General features: G+C 43.2%; 1 protein-coding gene and 1 long non-coding RNA gene across 2 annotated transcripts in view; one reads left to right on the top strand and one right to left on the bottom strand.

Annotated features, from left to right (window-relative positions):
* The window catches only part of Lrmda (leucine rich melanocyte differentiation associated), a 1,121,019-nt gene that overhangs the window by 1,077,176 nt on the left and 20,009 nt on the right, over positions 1-23,834 (top strand). The gene's annotated exons all lie outside the window — the stretch shown is intronic.
* LOC123455737 overlaps positions 22,184-23,834 on the bottom strand; it is a 58,720-nt gene continuing 57,069 nt past the window's right edge. The window contains exon 5 of the long non-coding RNA XR_006634108.1: positions 22,184-22,755. This is a non-coding gene — a long non-coding RNA (uncharacterized LOC123455737). The remainder of the gene's footprint in view (positions 22,756-23,834) is intronic.

Genomic DNA, 23,834 nt, shown 5'->3' on the forward strand with positions numbered 1-23,834 from the left:
TCAAACTGTTTAAGTAAGATATGTCTATTGGGAAACCCCACCCTTTGACATTTCTGTGCATGCCTCTCCCTTATTTACTTTGTTATTTGTTCTTTACTTTGTAGGCTTATTTTATACTTTCATTTTATGTTTTTAATTTATTTATTGTTAGAGAGAGAGTGGGTGCTCCAGCGCCTCTAGCCACTGCAGACAAACTCCAGATGCATGAGCCACCTTGTGGGTCCTGGAGAATCAAACCTGGGTCCTTTGGCCTTGCAATCAAGTGCCTTAACTGCTAAAGTCATCAGAAAATTTATAATTTTCTTGCTCTTGGCCTTGAGGTTGCCATGGCTTCAGAAAAATGATCGTTTCTTTTACTGGAGAAATATAGAAGTGATGAGCAAATTGTGGTTTAAAACTAATGTTAATTACTATTTATCTCTTCTCTCAGTTCAGGACAATCAGAAGCTCCACTTTACAAATATGAGGAGTGGTGGCTTAGTGGTCACGGCATTTGCCTGTAATGCCAAATAACCAAGGTTCAATTCCTCGGGACCCACGATAGGCATACACAGTGGCTGGAGGCCTTTGTGTACCCATCCTCTCCACTTCTCCCTCTTTCTCTGTCAGATAACTAACTAACTAACTAAATAATAAAAAAAAAATGAAAGACCGGACACATGTCACATGGACACAGGTGGTAGAGCTGTCGTGGGCACCCATCAATCTTAATTCCAATGCCCGCACTTCAATTAAACCCCACCCTAGGGTTAAAGAAATTGCCTGAAGTCTCTTAGACCTCCAATGTTTATCTTCAAGTCAATTCTCATTCCTTTGAGCATTCTGATGAGTGAGAGGTCACATGAGAAAATGTCCCTGAACTGGGTCCAAGGTGGCCACTCCCATTCTTCTTCTTCTCCCATATTTTAGGATGAAACTGTCTCTAATTTACCCATGGAGATAAATGTTCTATTCTAAGTGGGGCCCCCACACAGAACGAAAGCAGACACGGTACATATTTTCTTCCTGTGAGCCTCTATGAGGCATCTGCAGTAGGTTGGGACAAGTCTTTGCAGAGGATTTGAAATCTTTTGATTCATATGCTTCATCCTTTGATATTTGGAGTTTATAAACTTATTCCAGAAGTCTATTACAGCACTTGAATTGGCGAGAAATTATGCAGGCTAGAACTTTTCTGGTTCTTGGACAAGAAGAGGGAATGGTCTGAATTCCTCTGTCCTCCCTTTCTATGAGAAAGCCCAGACATCACTGACTTTAAATGTCAAAGATTTAATTTTATTTCATTACATTACTCAGTAGGTCAGATACCCATGTCCAGCATGACATATGCTAAGGCAACGGGCCTATGTCCCCAGGCCATGGGGACATAGAGCGGGGGCGGGGGGGATAGTTCCAGTGGTCAAGATGAGGCACACCTGCTTGTTCTCTATTTTACACTTGTCAGCTCACCTGACAACATGGGGTGCCTTTAAATTTCATGAAACCATCAGGTATAACTACAGTTTAAACTTTGGTATCAATTAAGGCCCCAAAGGCTTTGCCTCTCTTTAGCAGATGTGAGTTAGTTTCAGAAGATTTTAGAGCACAAATGCCAATTGTAGGGCTATAGGAGACGGCTCAGTACTTAAACAGTATAACCACAGAATATCTTTATTTATTAAGGTTAGCTTTAATATAAAAGTAGTGCTTTGAATTTTCATGATAGAAACTTTTTATTTCTTCTGATAAATTTATTCCTGCATATTTTATATATTTATGCACTATTATGAATGGAGTTATTTCATCAATTTCATTTTTGGATCCTTCATTGAAATGCAGCCAGGAAGTTGTTTTATTTTTATTTACTTTTTTTACTTATTTGAGATAAAGAAAGAGGCAGATAGAGAGAGAGAAGGGGCCTGCCAGGCCCTCTAGCTGCTACTAACAAACTCTGAGCATGTGTGCCACCTTGGACATCTGGCTTATTGCACCATCTCTCTAGCCCTAGTTATCTTATTGAAGCAAGGATCTTATATCTTGCAAGTTGCTTATTTATTTGTTAGTTTTCACGAGGATTTCCTGGGAATTTCTAGTATGTAAGATCATCTGACTTGGTATCTGGTCTCTGACAACTTTCAGACCCCATGCTCAATCCCTTTTGCCTCATATCTGGGATCCCATGTAAGCCAGATGCATGAGGTGCTGCAAGCATGCAAGGCTGCACATGCATACAAGGTGGCATGCACGTCTGGAGCTGGACTACAGTGGCTGGAGGTCCCGGCTTGCCATTTTATTCTCTCTCTCTCTCTCTCTCTCTCTCTCTCTCTCTCTCACACACACACACACACACACACACACACACACACACAAGGCTAGTCTGTTGTGCTCCCCCCCCACCCCAGAAAAAGAAAACTCCAATTCCCTTCTTTCCATGGCACAGGATGGTAAGTTCAAACCAGGGAAACCCCAACCTATACATGGGAACCCCCAGTGCCAGCCACCGCTACTCATGATAAAAACAAAGTGATCGCCCCTTCCTCATATGAAACACGTTGGCTTGATTCTTCTTTACCCCCTTAGAAAGCCTCGTGGTATAGAATAATCATTTACATTCGCTCCTGATGCTTGGGTGGCGTCATTAGTTTTGACTCCAAACCAGCGATAAAGAGTCCTCATGGCTGCCAGCTTTGAGGGCAAACACAAGACAAATTACACATATAGAGACAGTTCCAATGTCCCACACTAAGGACGAAGTTATAGGCTCCCTAACCTTGCTCTATCAAAAGTAGTTCTGTCCCATTTCAACATGGTTCTCAAAGAAGGAATCCTCTGGAAGGTAGAATTTGGTAGTTAAAAAATGGCTTAAACTCCACCTGGCTTAACCTGAAGGAAACTGGACAGGTGGAAGAGGTATGTTGTGAAAGCTACGTCCAGCACGGGAATCGGGGCTAAGATTTACCACATTTAAAGCAAAGTGGCAGCTAAAGTTTGTTATCAGTTATTCCTGTAGTCACAGGGTCTGGAGCCTCAATGATGATCATGAGACAGCCATTCATGATGGAGGTTTTTCCGAGATAAAATGACCCATGAAGCTCTCCAATCCATCCCTAGAGAATGACGGGGCATGTTTAGTTCCCTGGCCATATCTCCATATCATGACAGCCCTAGAAACACAATGTGGACCTTCCGGACCCCGGTCTGCGCTCTTCCACCTCACTGATCCAGTCTACGCCTCAGCCCTTGCCGCCTCTTACTCTTGAATATTGCAGTTAGCATCCAAAGGGTTCAAGCCATCATGGTTCATTTTTCTGCTTTTTAACAGGGAGGGACATGATTTCAGCACCCGTTCTCTGAAAAAAGATATGCCACGCACGTGTGCCCGAAGCTTACAAACATCAGGGGATTTGGGGCTTTCGGCTGCTTAGCTGGCCTAGTGAGAGCATGCTGCTTTAATCCCAGTTCAGACTTCACCTTTATATCCTTGCTTACCAGTACAGGCAACTCAGCCTCGTATCTGAACTTGACCACCGCGTGTTAAACACTCCCTCAGGCGGACTCACACAGCCTTACAAAACTGTTGTGCCTCAAGTGTGTCTGTTTTGCTCTAGCAGTGACTTGGATAGTGTACTTGCCGCAAGGCCAAAGGAGGCGATTCCCAGGAGGTAACTCAGAATTCTACCTTATACAGGCGGCCTCTGTGTTTTCCCATCATGCTCCTATCCTCTGATCTTTTCCATCGAGTACTAGCCAGGGAAACACAAATGGATTCTCCTTTCTCCAAGTTTAGCAAAGATATCATTTGACAGCAGTTATATTCCCTCTTCTATAGCACATATTTTAAGTACTGGGGACCTTCAGGCCCTTTCTGCATTAGTGTGAATAGGCTGAATGTGCCTCACAGAGACTCAGAAGTAAGAAAATATGTACTGTATCTGTGTTTGCTTTGTGTAAGGACCCAACTTAAAATAGAATGTTTATCTTTGTGGTTAGAAATAATTTAACCCTAAAATATGGAGGAGTAGAAGAATTTATTCTTGTAGCTTCCCAATCCATCTGAATATGTATCTCCTTAAGCTAAAGATCTACAGAAACAAAGACCAAGAAGTATACTGAACCAAAAAATATTTTTGGAAACTATCACTAGTTGAATGCAACTGAGATAAATTTAATGGCATAATGTACACCAATTTAAGTATATGAGCTCATTTTAAAAGTAAATGGATATATATTAGAAAGTATGGCAGGTTAAGAGTGCCCTTCCTATTAAACATATTTTATTTCTAGTTAAATAGTAATTATACATTTCTATATCAGTTAGAAATAATAGAAATTATCAAGGAAGAAAGGTTTAAGAAAAACCTAAAGGAGAGAAAGAGGTATGTATTTGTCTAAAACCTAGACATCAAAACATGGACAGTAATGCCCAGGAATAGATGGGGAATGTGAGCAGAAGACTGTGTCAAAGTCTGGATCCCTATGGATTGGTCATGTGGGTCTGTCATGTCGGTTCAGTTGTTTAGACTTTCAAGATTTTCACAAGGTGAAAACTGGTAAATATAAGGTCACATTGAGATGTTACCATATACTCAGGGAACTCCCACATGAGAGTTAGTGAAAGAACAGACTCACACCCTCGGTCACTTCAGACATTGCCATGATCACAGTCCCCACACAACAGTGTTACTTGAAGTGGTGTAAAGATGAGAAAAAGAGAGGGAGGATTTTTCTCACTCTGAAAAACATCCAAAAACCTTTACTATGAAATCTGAATATATTTAGAACTAAGCAGACTTTATCATTGACAAGAACATTAGTAAATTAACAAGTGGGTTTAAATAAAATGTGTGGAGGGCAGCACATCAGGGTGTAGAATGTCAAGTGTAAGGGTGTTGTGGAGGCCAGAGTGGACTGATTTTCCACTTTAGCAGGTCAAGGTTCCAGAAAGAACAGAAAATTCAGAAGAGATGCTAGCTGAGAATTCTTCTGGGATTAAACACTGTGGTGACGAAGAGGAATAACATTGTATGGTTGTCAACAGGTACATTTTTAGACTCTTCAGCTACCAAATATTTCAAAGCTGAAGCGTCCCACAGATGAAGAGGAGACTTGAATTACTAGCTAGAGAGAAGACTCTCGAAATGGAAAAAAAAAACCAAAAAACAAACAAAAAATAAAACAGCAGAAATCAGGTTTCTAGCATTAAAATAGTAGTAAGGAAGTGCTAGGATCAATATAATCATTCAGGTGCTAAAGGAAAAGAAACAATCTAGATCTATGTCATGGGTAAAATGGGAAGAATTAACTAGTAGTATAGTCAACTAAAAGCATGTGCCTGAAAAAGAAATGGAAATAATCCTGAAAGGAAAGTGTGAAACAGTTTAAAGAAGGATGAACAAAATGGTTGCCACACATGTAAGTGAACTTAAACAGATGACTTATTTGTGGGGGGGAAAAAAATCCCTAAGGCACTGTCCAGTCAGACATCTAAGTCAGGAAAAACCATATCAGAATTCAATGGCCAGAGAAAAAGTTTGGGGCTATTAATATTAGATTTACCTATTTATTGACTTATCTATCTTGATTTGTTGTTTTATTCTGTTGTACTGGGGACTGAACTGAGGGTCTTGCACCCAGTAGGTACATGCTCTACCACTGAAGCTACTTAGATTTTTCTAAAGTTAGCATTTTTTTTTTTTTTTTTTTGCATTTTAGCAAATAACCATCAATGACATAAAAAGCATGTGAATTCCACGCCAGTGAGGGAGGGGGGGTTTTGTGTTGAATTCAGAAAGGGGAAAAGTTTAGAATCTAAACAAATGTAAATCCCAGTGTGTCTGAGTGGATCACTAGTCATATGGAAATGGAATGAACTTGGAAGGGGACTTTGACTTTGTTTTATTAGATATAAATATAAGGGAACCTAACCTTATGCTGTTTATAATCTATATTTGTGGATATAAAGACACACAGTCTACTACACAATGGTAACAAAAAGATGGAAGATAGCCATACATGTCCAGATAGAATATCTCATGTGTAGAATCCAAAACAAAATGATAACTATGGATCAAATTGAGCTCAAATGATGATAAACCCATTAATTCACCAATTTTTTTTATTATCTGAATTTGGATACATCTGTTAAAATACCATAATTCACTAAATGTAACAAGTCAGTAATTATGAGGCATACCATTATTTTATCTACTGTGATAAGCAATAAAAACCACTGTGAGTAAAATAGGATGGTGTGCCCTGGAGAGATGGCATAGTGGTTAAGGTGAAGCCTGAAGGCCCAGGTTTGATTCTCCAGGTCCCATGTAAAACAGATGCACATGGTGGCACATGTATCTGGAGTTCGTTTGAAGTGGCTATATACCCTGGTGTGCCCATTCTCTCTCTTTCTCTCTCCTTCTTTCTGTCTCTAAAACAAATAAAAATAAACTTCAAGGGCTGGAGAGATGGCTCGGTTTCCCAGGTCCCACGTTAGCCAGATACACAAGGGGGCGCATGCGTCTGGAGTTCGTTTGCAGAGGCTGGAAGCCCTGGCGCGCCCATTCCCTCTCTCTCCCTCTATCTGTCTTTCTCTCTGTGTCTGTCGCTCTCAAATAAATAAATAAATAAATTTTTAAAAAAAGACTCCTATGGCAAACATGCAGCTGGTTTACGCAGGTCCTGGTGAACTGAACCAAGATCCTTTGGCTTTGGTGGCAAGTGCCTTAGCTGCTAAACCATCCCTGTTTGAATATTTATATATATATATATATATATATATATATATATATATATATATATATATATATATATATTTATTTATTTTATTTATTTATTTTGGTTTTTTGAGGTAGGGTCTCACTCTAGCCCAGGCTGACCTGGAATTCACTATGGTGTCTCAGGGTGGCCTCGAACTCACGGTGTCCTACCTCTGCCTCCCGAGTGCTGGGATTAAAGGCATGCGCCACCACGCCCGGCTCCTGTTTGAATATTTTTAAAACAACAGTTTCCATAGCTCACAAAAATAACAGAACTTGAAAATTCATGCGAGCTGAATATTAATGAAAGCACCATATTTAATAGAATGGCCTGCGTCCATTTATAATGAAAATATCACGTGGAGCAGGGAATTAACTGATGAGAACCACTTAGCTTAGTATGGACTGAAAGCAAGTGACACCTGGAGCCGATTTCGGTTTCAGTGGTGAAACGTTAGAAGATCTATTTTCACAATCAAGAGAGGGTTACATGAGAAGGAAATTAGCCTTTGGACACAAATTGTTCATCAGAGGTGAAATCCACTTGTATATGTTCAGCACAGTGTGCAACAGGAAGAGAAAATTTTTTTTTAATTTTAGTAGTTTTTACTGTACATTATTAAAAAGTACTTGATGCATACTGACATGTTTCCACAAAGCTGGGCCATCGAACCTTTTGCCAACACTACCCTTAGGATGGGATCCGTTTCACTATCTTATCATTAACACTGTGGAAAACTTTGTAAACCAAACCTTCAATGACATCTGAAGCTGACCCTATTCAGTAAGAGTGCAGATTTTTTCTGGATTATAAATCACTGTCCTTATTGGTTACTTACTTCCTTATGGAGAAGTTCGTAATTTCAATTTGATTAATGAGAATTACACATGACCTCAGAGACAACACTTTGCCAATCATAGATGATAGGAAAAGGTATTTTTGTGGTTGTAACTTGTGTCTCTTTTTTAATATTTCCCATGTAGATGTCTTCAAACTTTTGAAAATATTTTTCTGTATTATTTCTTTTTGGGGGCGAGGGGGTTTGAGGTAGGATCTCACTCTAGCCCAGGCTGACCTGGAATTCACTAGGTAATCTCAGGTTGGCCTCAAACTCATTGTGACCCTCCTACCTCTGCCTCCTGAGTGCTGGAATTAAAGGTGTGCACCACCATGCCCGGTTTCTTTTTCAAATATTTTATTTTTATTTATTTGACAGAGAAAGAGGGAGAGATAGAAAGAATGGGCACACCAGGGTCTCCAGCCACTGCAAACAAACTCCAGATGTACACACCCCCTTGTGCATCTGGTTAACGTGGGTCCCGGGGAATCAAACCTGGGGTTCTTTGGCTTTGCGAGCAAGCGCCTTAACCACTAAGCAATCCCTCCAGCCCCCTGTATTATTTCTTCTTATGCTTTCCTTCAAGTGTCCAGAGACCAGAGGGTTTCCAGTCATTTTTCTGTAGTTCTTGTATTTGACCATGATTAGGATACAATTGCACTCTGTCTGCCCAACATTGATCAGAGAGCCCTTTGTTTCTTCATTGATATAAAATGTCAAATGTATCACAGTCTAACTTCCTTTACAATAGAAACTACTTTTATTTTCTTTTGATGTTGTACCATTAATCTTCCTTTCTTTTTACTTTTTACAAATTCCATGTTGTTTCCACTAGTGTGTTTATGCAGCAATAATAACTTTTGTGTATACTCAATCCTTCTGTTCTCCTTTTTTATTGTGTGTTTATTTTAAACTTGCAAACGGTATAAATGCTTTTGTAGTTCAAAATGATCTCTACTCTTCTTTTGAATTTATTATTATATTAAGATGGAGTGTGGGCTATCTTCTTAAAGTTGAAAAGTACAAATGTAAGCGGTCTCTTTATGCATCATTTCTCATTTCACCTGGCCCAAGAGGTAAAGAGATCACAAGGAAATAACAACACTTTTGATAGAACCAAAGTTTCATAAAAAGACTACCCTGTTTTGCTTGCCTGCCACTATTTCCTCTCAGTACCTCATCAACACCAGTCAGACAAACCTCTTCGCCAGTCTTGCCACAGGCCATTCGAAATTTTGAGAATATTCTTTGCCAGGGAAATTCTTTCTCTTCCTTCCTGTTTATTAAAATCTCTTTGGGTGAGGGCTCATAAAGGCAAAATTCCAACTCTTCTAGTATCAACCTTTCTTTCAAAGTTCATAAAATTTATAATCTGTCCCTCGCATTTGAAATATTTTAGGATTTTCATAAAAGTAAAACAGAAGTGCTCACTGAGCATATATGATAAATGGAAAAGGCAGACTTTGGGGCTGGAGAAATGGCTTAGCAGTTAGGACGCTTGCCAGCAAAGCAGAGGGGCCCAGGTTTGATTCTCTAGGACCCACATAAAGCCAGATACACAAGGTGGTGAATGTGTCTGGAGTTTGTTTTCAGTGGCTTGAGGCCCCTAGCATGCCCATTTTTTTTTCTCTCTCTCTCTTTTTCTCTGTCTGCCTCTCTCTATCTCCCTCTCTCTCTCAATTAAATAAAGAAAATATTTTTTAAAAGAAAAGGCAGATTTTATATTCCTTTATCTTCCTTTTATGAGTTATATATTCTCTTATAATGTTCGTCTTTTTTTAAATAAGAACACATCCGGAACCCTAGTAGACCTTGTTTTGTGTGCTATCTTAGCATCGTTTCATGCTTCTATAGGTTTCTTCCTATTATTCATTATTACTGTTTTTTAAAATTTTTATTTATTTATTGGAGAGCGACAGACAGAGAGAAAGAGAGGCAGAGAGAGAGAGAGAGAGAGAAAGAGAGAGAGAGAGGGAGGGAGAGAGAATGGGTGCGCCAGGGCCTCCAGCCACTGCAAATGAGCTCCAGACGCGTGCGCCCCCTTATGCATCTGGCTAATGTGGGTCCTGGGGAATCAAGCCTCGAACCGTGGTCCTTAGGCTTCACAGGCAAGTGCTTAACCGCTAAGCCATCTCTCCCGCCCTCATTATTACTGTTTTAAGTGCCACCAATCCTCAATAGTCCACAGAGGCGACATGCTCTCACTTAACCAAATCTTTGCTTTACTTCCTGTTTTCTATGACAAAAGACTCTTCCATGCAACTCTATACTGTCTAGTTTTCCTCTCACTGGGGATTTCCATAGAACGGACATCATGGATTGGAATTTAGGGCAGAAAAAAATGGTGAAAGCATTTTCACATTCTTGCTACATGTTTCCAGATGAATTTCATCCATCAGTTTCATATGTGGGAATGTTGGTGCCCCTGGAGCCCTGGCTCCATGGGTTACAGATAGTTTTCATTGATTATTTAATGGTGGTAGAGGGGGGAAAAGGCCTGTTGAACACTTGTTTCTTAAACCTAAGGTCAATTGTGAGCAATGTGTTCAGCAAGAAGCATGCTTGTGGTGGTGGTTTGAATGTGAAATGTTCCCCATAAGGCTCATGTGTTTTGAATACTTGCTCCCCAGCTGCTGGAAATTTGGGAGGGAACGCTAAGCTGGAGGAGGTATAGCACTCGAACAGACTTGTTGGTTTATTCGTCCAGCTCTACTATGTGTGGATTGCTATTTCACTCTTGCTGCTGCCTCCCAGCTGGTGTGACAAGATGTGATGTCCAGCCTCCCGTCGGCAATGCTTTCCTTGCCACAGTGAAGCTGCCCCTCAAAACTTATAAGTGCCAGCTGTATATGGTCAGGTATGACCACTATCTTTGTGGATACCCAGGTCCAAAAAATGTATACATACATAGCCTCCCCTATAGAGGTTATATTCCATAAAACTTTCTCTTTGGCACCAGTATGACGTAACGTGTTCCATACGCACGTTTATACATTGGCCTTTTCAGTACGTCCAGACTCATGTTATTCTTGTTCGTATCCAACTTCTTCATAAGGTATGAACTATTGCAACACAACCATGTTTAGAGTCTTCCCAGAGAAAGACAAGATCTGAAGGCCACTTAGTACCACAGTAAGTGGGGGGATCTTTGCTGGGTACACCCTGTCGCCCAGCCTCTGCAGCTGCCAATGTCCTCCCACTTCGAACCCGGCTCGAGAGCAGAACCAGTGACATGGCAGGTGATTTCTGTTGGATGGTGGAAGCTGTGCTTAGGTTATAGGGACTAATCACTCCCCTAAGGAGCTACTGTGCTATCTGATATCTTGTCCACTCCGGGGTGGGGTGAGGCATACCAGGTGAGGTTGATGGATGCTATGCATAGCAGGGCCAGGGGCAGGACCTCGTGGTCTTCACCAGTGGCGTTTTTCTACCACTTATGCACCCCTTTCAACTCTTACCATCCCCCCCCCCAGACTTAGAAAGCTCTGGGAGCATTATTTCCATGGTAACCCGTCTCGTTCTCCCGGAGAGCACCTGAAAAGGAGTCCTGGGCTCTTGGTAAGGGTGAGATCTGGTGCTGGCAGGGCCAGGGATGGCTCCAGATGGAGGCTTTCGTGGAGCGCCCCTTTCATCCTTGGTTGTAATCAAGCACCCCGATCAGTTGGAACACAAATGGGTAATTTATGGCCCCTTCCCTGAGACCTCCTCCGCTGGCTTTCAAAGCCATTGTTACCAGAGGTTAACGGTACACCTGGTGCCTTTGACTTCTGTGGCCGCAGCTGACCTTGAGCGCCTACCTGTACCCCGGCTGTCCCATGCCTGCCAGCCATCCTTCACCCCATGTCCATCCGAACCATTGATTTCTTTGCGACTCATTGTGGCAGTGATGAGCTGCACTGAGCAGATCCCCATTTAATTATTCATCCTTATGAAGAAGAATTTTCCTTGTGTGCTTCACGCACCTCCAGCCTCGACCTGAGCACAGGCAAGCTTCCCCCCCACCACCCCCGCCCCGTCCCCTCTCCCCACGGTGCCGTGTGTGCAAGGCCTGTCGCTGGGATGCTAGCTCCATTTATACCTTTAATATGCCGTTTGTGTTCTGCCAAGGGGGTCAGGAGGGCACGCGGAGAAGCCAGATGGCTTACCTCTTCCCTCAGGAAATGCACTATTTAGCTGGGCACCATCCCAGCTCCCGGGCAGGGTTGAGATTCCACTGTTTCGGGGAGAGTTGGTTCAAATGCCACACTGTCCCTGACTTTCCAGCTCCAAATTCCTCCAGGCTAAGCCACTTTTCTACTCCGCTGCCACTGGCTGGGGAGTTTTGTGCCAGGAATAGCACTTTAGGAGACATTAGGAAGGGTGGGAAGGAAAAGGATGGGAGAAAAAAAAAAAAAAAGCAATGGGGGGGGAAGCAATGGGGTTATTTATGGCTCTCTCTCAGACACAAATTTCCATGATTTTAATCCGACTGAAATAGGAACCCGCCGTCCACGGGTAAAAAAGAAAAGCAGCGGACAACCCCAGTTAGAGCGCCGAGAGGGAGGCCCATTTGCCCCGTAGCCCAGTGTTTTCTGTTCCTTTCCCCCCCTGCTGCTATGCCCCAACTTTTGAAAAGCAAAGCACATTTTCCACTGGCCAGACCCTGGAAACCTATTTGTATGCAGCACAAATTTCAGAATCTGTTCTCAGCCTGGGCCCAGAGTGAAAAATGGCCTGCATTTTCTTGATAGCCCATGTGGTCGTAAAGAATAAATGGCTAATGAATTACAGATGAACATTGACGCAAATTAATCTTCCCGCTGTCCCTGGCTTATATGGCAGCCATTTAAAAGTTTAATCAATACACTAAAGTTGAAAACATGCAGGGGACTGCAGTTGTTTGGATGTAATAAACATCAGAGGGAACCGGGAGGTTTGCACCCAGTCTATGTATCATAATGACAGGTATTTATGTTTAATGGACTAAATATTTTTTATTGGATGGGAGCAAATGTCAGCTTAACTTTGTGAGCCCCGCATTCAACTTTCCTTTGAGGTTGGTGAAAGACGGCTGACGTGTCATTGGAAATGAAATGTTCGGGGGTGAGGGGGGTGGTGGAGAAAGGCACTGTGGAGACAAAGCTCAGATCAGGAGCCGTGGGGAGACACGGGGCAGCCCCAGCCGCTGCCTAGTAATTCATTAGGGAAAAACGTAAACTCTGATATTCCTAATGTTGCTGTAAAATGGTTTACTAGGAACAACTTTAATGGTTATTAGTGAAAACAAGTGCCCAGATCTGCCAGATATCCTGTTCGGTGCAGGCTTTTGTTTGAAAACTCTTTACCGGGTCATATTTGCTGGAGATTTATAATTAGTCTCTGATTCTTAATGTGAGAAGTGGGAAGGAAAACAGCGGATGGCTCTCAGCCCTTGGATTTCATAGATCTTTCCTTTTGAATGTCGTCCAGTGACTTTAAATAACCATGTGTTCTCTTTTGGAATACTTATATCTTAATTACTTTTCAAGTCGATATTTTGTCACATTGCTCGGGAGTCTGGTAGGACGGTGGAGGCTCAGGGACAAGGGACTTTGCCAGGCACGGTGCCATGTCACTGGACAGAAAGAGGCTGAAATGAAAGGAGGAAATGAGTTCATCTAAACCAAAAAAGAGGAAAAAGAAAATATACAGACATGTTCAGTTTTGCATTTCTTTCTTTTTTTTTATTTTCCTCTCAAAATAAAACAGACCAAATATGTTATCCCTGTGGAGCAGGAGGTCCTGGAAAATGGCTTATACTTTGTAAGAATAATTAGAAACGTCTTAGACAATGGAGAGCTTGTTTTTAAGACTCTTCTGTAAGCAATGGTCTCGGGTCCTCCTTTGGTGTCAGGGGGCACACAGGCAGGTCTCAGAGGAAAGTACTTTAGTAGATTACTGAGATGTGGCTCCAAGGCAAAGCCAGCTTAGTAAGAGATGGAGATGATGTCCAGTGTTACCATCTTTTTTTAAAAAAAATGTAGAATGCATATTTTTAGACACTAAGCCTATTTTAAGTGGGAAGAATTTATGGTGTAATGGGATTCAGAGGAAATCAGCATCATTGGACGTTAAATTAGACAACCAAAATAATGGAATTACTAGCCCTTCATCTTGCCGTAAGCCAAGTGTGGAGAACACTTGGTGTTGAAGACCCAAACATGACTTGCTGTTAATGACAGTCATGCCATCTGCCATCCTCCTCCGTCTGTGGTGCCTGAACTTGTCTAGACACTCCCTGGCTCTTCCCATTCGCTTAGAGGGCTGGCTTGCCTGTTCGTTTACTTTGTGTTTCTTCCACGTGCACATAAGATCCCCAGTAGAGGTGAGGAGTGGGAACAGGACCTTTTCTTTGTTCCTCCTAGACTACCAGAATTGGATCCAAGTTTCTTATAAATGACGGCTAGGTGCCCGGCAGGCTGTTATTTCTTGTCGCCTTCACAACCTGTAACTATAGCCTTTTGATCATCCATCATGATGGCTACTTACCATGATGGCTGTTTATATATCAAATCTTTGTCGTTGCTCTAGAAGGTAAACGTTATTGTCTCTGCTCTACGGAGGCCAAAACCAGAGTGCAGAAGGCACGAGCTCATTAGTCACGGTCACCACTCATGTAAACCAGTCCCGGAACGGAATCCCGCCGTTTGTCACCAGCCACAGTCTACTCACCTGTTCTCCTGTCTTTCCCCTCGTTACCAAGCAACCCCGGCATTTTATTCTAGCCCATGACAAGCCAGCTCCCTGACTGGCTGGTAAAGGTCGGAAAAATAGAGCTCGAACTTTCTCACTGAAATCTGGTATCCTGAGGTCACCTACAGAGAAGACCATTGCCTTTAAAAAGAGAGAGAGCTCAGTAGATAAAGCACTTGTGATGCAAACGTGAGGGCCTGAGCTGGGATCCCCAGTACCCATGTAAAATAGTGGGCATGGTGGAGTATGTCTGTCATTCCAGCACTGGGGAGGCGGAGACAGGAAGATCCCCAGCACTCACTGGCTATCTATTCCAGCTGAACTGGTGAGTTCTAGGTTCAGCTAGAGACAATGTTTTGAAAAGTAAAGTGCAGAGCCATTGAGAAAGACCCTTGATGCCGATCGGTAACCTACACATGCACGCACACCACACACATACGCACACACATGACCCCCACATATATCTGCACATACATGTGTGCCTCCCCACACGTGTGCCCAGCATGGATGAACATGCATCCTGCCACGCAGGCACACCACACACACACTGAGAAGCAAAGAATGAAAGTCAACCATGGCCTTATGGTCATGGACAGGACAGTGGGGCCCTCAGATGTGATTGTAGTCTACAGACCACAGGAACAAAAGAACCTCAGACAAAGGCAATGAAGGCAGGTGTGATAGAAATATACGCCGGCATAGGCAGCAGAAAGGAGACCCATGGTACCTTGCACACAGCAACTCTATTTTCCTTACACGGAAGCACGGAGGCAGACAAAACGGGAACGGCTGCAGAGCCTGGAAAAGCAGGTCAGCAGTTCTGTTCTTCCTGTCGCGTGGCGCTTGGCAGGTGGAGCCCATCTCCGTGCTCTGGGAACGACAGTGGTCACACACGATGGCATTGCGGTGTCCTGGGTGCAAGGAGGAGGGAAGGCCTTTCCCTGCGAGCCATTCCCTTTCTATTTTTTTTTTTAACTGGAGCGGCACTGGGCGTGGTGACACACGCCTTTATTTATTTATTGTTCATTTTTACTTATTTATGTGAGAGTGACAGAGAGAAAGAAAGAGGCAGATAGAGAGAGAGAGAATGGTGTACCAGGGCTTCCAGCCACTGCAAATGAACTCCAGATGTGTGCGCCCCCTTGTGTATCTGGCTTATGTGGGTCCTGGGGAATTGAGCCTCGAACCCGGGTCCTTAGGCATCACGGGCAAGTGCTCAACCTCTAAGCCATCTCTCCAGCCCATCCCCTTACTATTCTGAATAGACAGCTTCCTAATGTCGTGCATCTATTGCTCACTGCCCCAGACCCTATCAGGGCAAGGCTGGCGAATGGAGGGTTTCAGTTTTCACACTCTTGTCGGAGAGGAAATCAGGATAGACTGCTTCCAGTCCACTGTGCCAGCTGCGGAACGTAAGGGACGTTTACTGTGTTCCTACAAAAAGGCAAGAAATGTTGCCCGGTGCTTCCCCTACGGCAACATACATTACCTTTCCATCATACTCGTGAGTAAGGCACGTTGGCTCCCTTCACACCGTGAAGTGGGGGAGCTGGGATTTGAACTGGCCTTTGTCGGATTCCATCCTAGGCTTTTTGTGTGGCGCCCATTTCCTAAGCCACCATTCTGGCTCCTCAGTGAAGGGGAGTGAAGTCCAGGTTGTGGTGGGCACGGTATCATCTGAGGGGGCAGCATACACTGCGTCAATCTCTTTGACAGTTACGTATGTGACTTGGTATGTGAAGCAAGGCCGTCTTTTATTATTTTGTGTGCAGTCATCAGAGCTTTCACGCAAAGTGGATCAGAAGGTGGGTTCTGGTGTCTCACGGCCCAGATTCCCACGGCAGCTCCTCCAGTTCGATCCATGTGAGCGCAGTCAAAGGAGGCGATCTGCCTTCCTTGCCGGGGCGACGGGAACGATGGCTCCACAGCATATGCGTTCATGGCATTCACTGGCAATACCCACAACTTGCTGTGTTTCAAGCTGTGTACGTGGCCACCTTGAACTTGGGGGAGCCAAGGCCGTGTATTTCCACTCCTGACATTTCCCTAAAATATCTAGCATGTTTTCATTCTGTACCGGAGACACCGAGTAGAGACTCACACTTCAGCCTCCTTGCAGTATATTGCCTTAGCGCCCTCAGTAAAGGAGAGCAGCACTATGTGCCTCGAAGGGCGATTCTGATGGTGACGCTCAGATGGGAATTTTGTTGTTGTGTTTTGTACTGTGTGTGTGTGATGTGATAACTCCATGCACATAAGTACAGAGGCCAAAGGAGAATACTGTATGTCCTTCTCTCATCGCTCACCTGTATATTTCCTTGAATTCCTGGAGCATCTGTCCCCCAGCAAGCCCCAGTAAATACCCATCCCCAGCAGACTTGGATTACAGATGTATATGGGCACAGCCAGCATTTTTACGTGAGTTCGGGGGAATTGCCCTTTGAGGTCCTCATGTGTAAGTGGTAAGCTCATCTGAACTTGCTGAGCCATCTCCTAAGCCCCAAACACCCAGTTGCTAGAAGTGTGTTGAGTATTGGCTTTAATTACTGTAACTATCCAAGAATGGCCAATGTTCAAGAACTAACACCCTGCAACTTATTAAATAACCTTAATGCTTAAACAGCAAACTTTCTCAGGCCGTCTCAGATATGCAATTGTTAAATAACCTTATCTTTGCGGGGAAACCATACCAAGTATATCCTGTGATCCATTTGACTGTCAATGCGGGAGACATACAGACATATTCGCCACAGTAGGACTCCAAGTGGTGATAAATCTGGACAGTGTTTACCCTGAATAACAACTAAATGTTAAACAACCTTATTAAACTATGAAAGACAATGAAGTCATCATGCCTGGTACTGTTGTGTGGGTTGGGTGTATTCATGATTTTGTTTAAGGCTTTTATTCCTTAGTATTATCCTTATATCAGTTAAAATAGAAAATATTCATTGTTTTTGAAGAGCATTTTGGTCCTATGCACTGAGAGTAGACGATGTTTAGATCTGTTGAGTTGGTAACTGCTGCCTTTCAAAGTAGATGTTAAGCAAAGGTGTGGGAATACATGAACAAAATCTCTATATTCAAGAATATTTTCTATAACTGTGTCTATAAAATTAAAAAAATCAGTCATCCAGCTGAATAGAAAAAAATAAGCAAATTACAATATGTCTATAAAATATATCATATAGCTTCAAAAGATGTTTGGTGCTTACTATGTTAGGGAAATAATTAAGTAATAAACCAATAAAAATATGGAAACTCACCTTTGTTTACAACATATGGATAGGAAAAAGACTAGAAAGAACAGCAAAATATGGGTTGTACTAGATAGTGGAATTATACATGGTTCCAGTTTACTTTTTTTAATTATTAGTTATGTACACAGTGTGTATACAGTCATGTTGGTACCATTGTTACCCTCCATGCCCTCCCCGCTCCTTGGGGACCCTCCTGGTTGGGGAATGTGGGTTGTGCATTGTGGGGGTGGCCGTCAGTTATGGGGAAAAGGCAATGTCTCTGTGCATAGTGACCCAACATGTGGCTCTAACAATCTTTCCACCACCTCTTCCCCAAATTTCCCCGAGCCATGTTGGGTTCATTTTAGGTCTACTTCAGTGATGAGGTCTTGGGAGCATCTGTGTCTCTGGATATCTGGCTTGGTAGGAGTTGAGTGTTCTCTGTGTCTATCTCCGTCACCTTTATTTAGACTTTATTTTTATTACAATGGGCATGTATATGAAATAAGAAAAAAAAGTTAGCAAAGCACCAAATAACACTATGGTCTTTGTGGAAAGTAGTGGTAATAGAAACAATAATGATGGAGATAGTGTTTGTATTGCTTAGGAAGACTTACCCATGACAAATGGCCCAGTAACAGTGGCTTTGACTAGACAGTCCCATGTCATATGAACCCCGGGTGTGGGCAGTCCAGAGCTGGTGTGCTATCACCAGAAAACCAGGCTTCTTGGGATTTTGTTCTACCTTCCAGTTGACTGGTTGTAATTTCCTGTGGTCATAGTACCATTGCTGCTGTGACAGCCTTTACTTCCCTATTCCAAGTAGCAGGAAGTTAAGAAGACCAAGGCACCATTACTGGGCTCATAGCATAGGGGTTCTGTGTGTAAGATCAAAAAGGCACTACAGGCACTGGGTGACAGGTTCCACTTTCAAATTTTAACTCCAACTCAGGCACTCAATAGCAGGCTAGCTATAACCAAGGTGGGGTAGTTTGAATGTGTATCTCCCAATAGACTCAGGCGATTTCATTGAAAAGCTTGTCTCTAGCCAATTAGCTGGAGGAGGTGTCACTGGGCACAGATCCTAGGGTTCAGCTCTAAGGTGCCCATGAGGGTGGGTCTGATTTCTAGCCTAAGCTGTACACACTGAACTCTGCCTGGGTTCCCTGTTGCTTTGTTGTTGGTGACACTGATAGTGGCCTTTCTCTACATTTGGATCTGTGACCTAGGCCACCTTTTTCCACCATTATGGAACTTCCCCTGGGTCTGTAAGCCTGAAATTAATCCTGTTCCTCCCCATAAACTGTGCCTGACCTGGAGGTTCATCCCAACAGCGTGGATCTGACTACTACACAAGATTGCTGTGCTAGTGACACCAAAGAAGTCTCTAGAACCTTAACAGTACTGTGCCATACGCACCACTGCCACCACCTGAGCTTGGTGTACCCAGTGAGCCTTGGGCACCTCCTGGGACCCTCTTTCTCCTCCTTGAACTAGGCATGATGAAAAGTTCACTGCCTTTTAGGGGATAATGGGCTGTGAAATTCTTTTGGAGAGGCTAAGTGCAGTACAAAAATGTAACATTTATTTATTTTTTAATTTTTTTTATTATGTACACAGTGTATGTATTTTTTTGTTATGTACATAGTGTATGCAGTCATGTGGGTACCATCATTAGCCTCTTCCCTGTCCTCCCCCTCTGCAGAGACCCTCCTCGTTGGGGAATGTGGGTTGTGCATTGTGGGGGTAGCCATCAGTTATGGGGAAGAGGCAATGTGTCTGTGCATAACGTCCCAACATGTGGCTCTAACGTCTTTTATTGACATGTGTATGTGAATCCAGGGGCACATGCACCGGAGGACAGAGAGGAATGTTGGGTGTCTTCCTCCGTTGCTCTCCACCTTATTATTCTGTGTGTGTGTGTGTGTGTGTGTGTGTGTGTGTGTGTACACATGTGTGTGCCCGATGCACATGAGCAAAGGCCAGAGATAAACTGTCGGTGTCCACCTCCATTAGTCATCCACATGTTTCTTTGAGATGTCTGTCACTAATTACAGAGTTTGCCATTTTGAAGCCTCCGTGAGTCTCCAGTCTCTGCTCCCCACAGGGCAGGGAATATAGATATGTTTGATTATACCCAAAAGTTTCTGCGCAGGCTGGGGAATTAAATTCAGTCAGTCCAACACCCACCCCCTCACGCTTGTGTGAGAAGCATTGTTATCCACTGAACTATCTTTCCAGAACCTCCACCTTATCTGTGACACAGGGTCTTTCGCTGAACCATGGAGCTCACTGACTTGGCAAGACTAGACAGCCAGTGGCTCCAGAGATACCCTACCTCTGCCTCCTCAGTACTGGTATTACAGATATGTGATACCATGTCTAGCTTTTTTTTCCACATTTTTTAAATAGAAAGATTGCACACATGAGCCAGGTATGGTGGCGCACGCCTTTAATCCCAGCACTTGGGAGGAAAAGGTAGGAGGATCTCTGTGAGTTCAAGGCCACCCTGAGACTACATAGTGAATTCCAGGTCAGCCTGGACTGGAGTGAGACCCTACCTCAAAAAGCCAAAAGAAAAAAAAAAAAACAACTCACATAGACCCCTTCTCCCCTGTCCCAATTCTGCTGAGAGTCTTCACTGGGGTTGCTGGTATTCACTGTGGGGACCAAGAGGCCTGTCAGTCTCTGCTGGGATGGGAGAAACATGGTGTCTCGGGCTATTCGCCCCCCCCCCCCCCCGCAAGGCTCTTACAATCTTTCCTCCTCTCTTCCACGATGCTCCCTGGGCCTTGATAGGCAAGACAGAGATCTGCTTTAGTGTTGTTTTCTCTGGAGACTCTGGTTCTCTTGTCCAGCTTTTTGATGTGGGTACTAGGAATGCAAACTCAGGTCCTCACGCTTGTGTGACAAGCACTTTTTACCCATTGTGCCATCACCTCAGCCCCTGAAAATGTAATTTTAAGGAGACAAATCAAAGTGAAGGGAACCAAGTGATCCTCTCAAGTAATCAGAGGTCTTTGTATGCCACATCGCATTTAAACTTGGCAATGAGACGCGACAGACGTCCTCATTTTATAGGCAGATATAGTGAGACACCAAGAAGTTTGAACATAGTTAGCTAACTCTCAAGTCTACGGGATTGGTTCCCAAGAACGGCTATCAACAGGTTAAAAATTCAGATGTCCAACATCAGAAACGAGGCCTGATGCAGCTCATCCCTCGGTGAGAGCCAGAAGCTCTTGATTATCTGATAGTGTGACGAAGGGCCTCTGGTGCTGCAGACTAGTCCCCTCTGCGGTCTAAACGTGCCCCATTGTTCCTTGGGTGTTGGCAGGGCATCTCAGCCAATGTGAGAGAGCATTCTGATTCATTTTCTTGGATATGTCTCCTGCGTAGACATGGGGAAATTCTCTAGTGAGGAGACTTGATGATTGGTTTGACATTACTGTTTCTAATTACTTTGTGAAGAGAACATCTTGGAAAGCCAAGCTCAAGGGCTGACTGGCCATTATAAGGTGCTGCTACTTTCTAGGAAGATCAGGCATGTGTGTTGGCCACAACCACGAGATGATGAAGATGTGGCCATGGTTAGACATTAGTCTAACCCACATTAGTATGGGCTGTGCCATTTAAGTCTCCCTGGAGACTCTTTCTCCTTGTATGCAGGAAGACCCAACAGGACAACTGGATTTTGGAAATACCCTTGACTCTTTTCTAGACTGACCTTTCTTTCCATGGATCAAAACCCAACAGGACTAGCCAGAGTTGTGATAGATGGATGCTTGGAGGAATGCTGGAAGAGGGAATACAAACCAAGGGCAAGAGTTTTCATAAACTGCATCATAAATGGGTTTTGCAGGCCCCGGGGAGAATGTAAACACGACCCCAACGATTCATGGATTTGAATTTTGTTTAGATCCATCCATTTTATAGGCCATCTGTAAAAGAAAGGAAGGGCAGCAATAATACTAGTTACTTCATAAGAGAGTTTGGAGGATCAAATGATGAGATGGTCCACCTAAAAGACTTCTCGCATGGCTTCCATAGGCTGCTCAGGAGTTAGCCAGGTGATAAGGGGGTGGGGGATGAGAAGGACCCTGCTAAGATCTGATTGCATGAAATTGCCTCATTTTCACAGAAAGGATTTGCCTTTTTCAGCTAGCAAATTACTTTGAACATTTAACAAAATTAAATGCAGCCTTCTTGAAAACTTGAATTTACAGGAATGCTGTGTTTTGCATTCTTCTCGGGGTCACAGATGCCTACATTAAACTTTGGAAGAAAGAAGGAACACAGAATTTGAAGTGAGTGGAACTAGAAAATAACCACAGTTTTCCCCTCTCATGTTTTTTGGTTATTTTTGTTTATTTGTTATTTGATAGAGGGGAGGAGGGACAGAGAGACAAAAGGAATATGGGTGTGCCAGGGCCTCTTCCTGCTGTGGATGATCTCCAGTTGTCTATGCCACTTTGTGTATCTGGCTTCATGTGGGCACAGGGCATTGAAGCTGGAACAGCAGACTTTATAGGCAAGCATGAGAGAGAGAGGAAGGGAGAGAGAGAGAGAGAGGGAGGGAGGGAGAGAATGGACACACCAGGGCCTCTAGCCCCTGCAAACAAACTCCAGACACATGCACCACCTTGTACATCTGGCTCACATGGGGACTGGGGAATCGAACCTGGGTCCTTAGGCTTTGCAGGCAAGCACCTTAACTGCTAAGCCATCTCTCCAGCCCATGTTGTCACTTTCTTAGTCTCAGCACTGGAGTTAATGAAGCCTTTCTAGTGGGCCTGGAGCTTCAATGAGGCAATATATAGCATCTCATAGATCCCTGCACAGATGACTCAATTAGTAACTGGTACTATGGAGGGCCGGGCTTCTGGGAGTTAATCAGTTTTCTGCTTTGGTCTTTAACCTGAGGCAGAAGAGAAATAGGCAAAAAGAACCCTCAGAAAGGAACATTTCTTTTTTGAAGGTCACTATTAAGATAATCTAAGGATTTGCTAGGCTATGTTTGGGTACAGAGATCTTTGTCTTCTCTTGGGTGTAGGAAAATCCCCACTCCTCCTCTTCCATCCCTGCAGCATGGAGCTGTTGGGTGTCCTGCTCTGGTCCATGGGAATCTGCCAGGTGCTGTCCCTCATGTGAGAAGCTGGACTCAGTGCTGGAGCTGTCAGGCACTGTGACAGGTCTCCCCGAGGGTGGGTGGTGTGATGGCATGCCAGTCTGTCCCTGCAACACACAAGACTGTAAGTTCATAATGGGGATGTGTGCGCTGAGTAATGGGATTAAAAGTGGGATTTCTATCCAGTTCATAATGGAGGGAAAGAGTTCAGTCTTTCATTATCGGATATGATTTAATGACGGGTTTTTGGAAATGAACTTGGTCAGTTTCCTTTTCTGTTACTTGTTTGTTTTGTCATACATCATTGAGTAGTTTTATCATGAATGGATAAACTTTGAATTTTGTCCACTTTTCTACACTAATTGGCATGTTTGCATTTTCTTCAATTAGTGAGTTCAGTGTACTTTTGAATATTGAACCAACCTTGCATCTCTAGGAAAAACTATGTGGTCACAATTTATTATACTCAAATATTACTAAATCATATATGCTAATATTTTGTTAGAGAGTTTTTCTTGTAGGTTCGTTTCATACAGAATGTTCTGCAGTTTAATTTTCTTATTATACATATGTATCATTTCTGAGCTCTTCTAGAAAAGTTTGTCTAGAATTAATATCACTATTTGCAAATTTCTAGATGAACTTTCCACCCCAGAAATTGGAGACATTATCTTAGGTTAATGGTGAGCTATGAATTCAGTTTCCTTAATAGGTATGGGGTTTCTTCCATAGTGCTTGACTTTTATTTTTATTTTATTTTGGTGTTTTGAGATAACCAAGGCTGACCCAGAATTTACTACATAGTCTCAGAGTGGCCTTGAATTCCCATCAATACTTCTACCTCTGCCTAGTGAGTGCTGGGATTAAAGGTGTGCACCACCATAGCTGGATTAGACTTTTATTTTTAAAAGGCAAATTTCACCTCTTTAGACTCCTGAATTTATTCACTGTGGCCATTAGAGAACCATTGGGGCTTTCACAGCTTGATGATAAATGCTTCTCATGACTTCCTAGGCCTTCTGTTGAGTAAATAGAGAAAGTTTTATTTATTCTTACATTCCTTCTTTGTTCATCCCAGAAAACATTTCAACCACATTCTGAATTCCAGGAAGTGTGTATAGGGATTGTGGATTCTAAGGTGATCAAGAAAGTGTCCCCTAATTCAAGTAAATTATATGTTAGTGAG

The sequence above is a fragment of the Jaculus jaculus genome, chromosome 18, assembly GCF_020740685.1.
Source record: "Jaculus jaculus isolate mJacJac1 chromosome 18, mJacJac1.mat.Y.cur, whole genome shotgun sequence".
In the NCBI taxonomy this organism is placed as follows: Eukaryota; Metazoa; Chordata; class Mammalia; order Rodentia; family Dipodidae; genus Jaculus; species Jaculus jaculus.